This window comes from Morus notabilis, unplaced genomic scaffold, assembly GCF_000414095.1.
Source record: "Morus notabilis unplaced genomic scaffold, ASM41409v2 Scaffold841, whole genome shotgun sequence".
Classification (NCBI taxonomy): domain Eukaryota; kingdom Viridiplantae; phylum Streptophyta; class Magnoliopsida; order Rosales; family Moraceae; genus Morus; species Morus notabilis.
Genome location: NW_010358201.1, coordinates 323,745 through 326,428, shown reverse-complemented (window position 1 = coordinate 326,428; position 2,684 = coordinate 323,745).

Below are 2,684 nucleotides of genomic sequence, written 5' to 3'. Positions count from 1 at the left end.
TCACTATGATATAATTTGTATTCGGATGCATGTATAATCAACTAGTTCTTATATCATATTAAGCCTTCAGAAGCATGGTACATGGTAAGCATAAATAACAAAAAAACTATTGCAAAATCGACTATTAAATTTTTATGATAACGCATGTTTGTGTATATATATATATGTGTGTGTATATATATATATATATATATATATATATATGTAAATATATATTTACGTACTGCCAGTTTGTCTTTTGAACATCATATAAGTAGTGAATATGTTCAATGTATATGTTTTGAAATGTCCAACAATATAAAGGTAATGACTAATTTTTTTTTTTTTTTTTTTTTTTTTTTGATAATTAAGGTAATGACTAATATTGTTGCAATGTCTCGAATTAATTTGGACGACACAATCCAGTTGTTAGACTCGAAATGGAGCTTTATTAGTACTTGAGAGAAGGCAAACCGGTTACTGTTCAAGACCGAACCGGCAACTTTCGCTGGTAGTGGTTTGAGGGTTCGGAAAATCCACCACTGAAGTTGGTGGTACGTGGGGCAGATCGATCAAGATACCAATTGTACACCATTCTAGGGCTTAATTATGCAGTTGACTCCAAGTTCCTATCTTTTCAGTAGGCTTTCCAAATTCTCATAAATTATCAAGCTGTACTTTTAATTTTTTTTCTTTTTCTATTTCTTAATAACACTTTGATTGGTTGGGATAAAGGATGGTGTATCATGATAATTTCAGGAGGACATGACATTTTTTTTTTAAAGTGAATTGTTCATATATCCTGACGAGCGGTCTCAGCTCGAATCTAGGACTTTTGGTGATGAATGGGCTTTTCTGTCAGAGAAATTATAATATGTTTTGATCAAGATCACAAGTTATTTGAGTATTAAAATATAAAAAATTCGTGTTAAAGAGACTTCAAAAGTGTTGTGTCGAGTTTATAAACGCTGCAGCGGATAAATTGCAGAAAATTGTATAGTTTGGTTCGGTCAAACTACCTGCAGCCGAAATATTTTGGCTGCAGCCGAAATGTTTGCGCTGCATCGGAAAACTTTGCGCTGCAGTGCCCTTTTGCAGGCCTCTCGGGTCTATTTGTGCGTTGCAACGGAAAAACACCCGCTGCAGCAGAAATTTTGTAGAAAAACAGTGTTTTCATGAGTTTATGTGATCTAAAACGTTCGAACCATTACATCCATTGGTGATATATTTTCATACATATCTGAACACAAATTAGCAATAGAAATAACAATTGTAATAGGTGTATTAATCCATAAAAAGATACATTTACATTAAAAATGTACCTTTAGGTGATATTGTCACCTGCTACTACGTCCAGAATTTTAAGCTAATTAATTAACACACCATAATGTAACAAAATTCTATAAACCAATCCTAATAAATAATATCATAGTTACAAAATGCATGCATGACCTAATTAACTACAACTAGTATAAAGAAAATTTAGTAATGGAAGTGAGATAAAAAAAATAATAATAAGAATAATAACAAGTGTTACCGCAGCTAGAAGACTGGTCTCAACGCCTGAAAACAGCAAGCCGAAGAAGGCAGCCATGCAAGCGACGAAGTCGAGCTTATCGACCTTCCACACATTGTAAGCTCCGTTGAGGTCGATGAGCCCTGGAAGAGCAGAGAGAATTATGGAAGCAAGGATTGCTTTCGGAGTGTAATACACAAATTCTGTCAACAGTTGCAATGATATGAACACTGTTATAGACATCGCGATGTTCGACGCCAGAGTCTCACTTCCAGAGCTGAAATTCACAGCAGTCCTCGAGAATGAACCTGCGAAAGAAATTACTTTCTGTTTATTGAGGAAAAAAAAATCAAGGGTTTATCATCTTGAACGCAAATGTTAATGTGAGTGTTCGGTTCTTTAAAAATATATATATAAATAACATATTTGATATGTTATCTAACTATTGTTATAAATTAAGTTTAAGCTTCATGTATTATAAAAAAGTTCTTTGTTTTATTTTTTTTTTTAATTTGACAAAATTGGCGCTGAGAAAATAGCATACTCTAAGTTTAAAGGTTGCTGAGAAACCAAAAAAACAAAAAAAAAAAAACAAAAAACAAAAAACAAAAAAACAAAAAAACAAAACAAAACAAGAGATACTAAATAAAGCTTAAATTAGGTTGGTTTACCCGCTGCAACATAGCAAGAAGTGAGCGATCCCACAACGTTCATTAGGCCAAGGGCCACCATTTCTCTGTTTGCATCGAGGTAGTATAGCCTTTCATGGACGCAAAAGATCAATTCACTTGCTTCCTAATGTTTCCATAGAGAGAAAGTTGAAACAAAATCATAAAACGTTATTTCGTGTTTACGTGTTCTGATATTCTTTTTTGCAAAACCAGTTTTGATATCTTGAGGCAAGTCTCCCAATGCAATACTCCTCAAAATTGAGTTTGTCTGACAACAAATAAAGCAATGTTAAGTACTTCTCATTTTAGTGCATATAAAACAATAGAAATGAATGGACTTGTAAAATAAATATTGAAGCATATTAGTCTGCAATACATGGGCATCAACATTCTCTCTGAAATAATTATAAGAACTATATGATTACAACATTAAAGAAGCGGCTAGCATTCTTAACTACAACAAAACCAGCATCAGATATTAACAACTTAGGAACTTCAGAAACCTTTAAAAATTACCA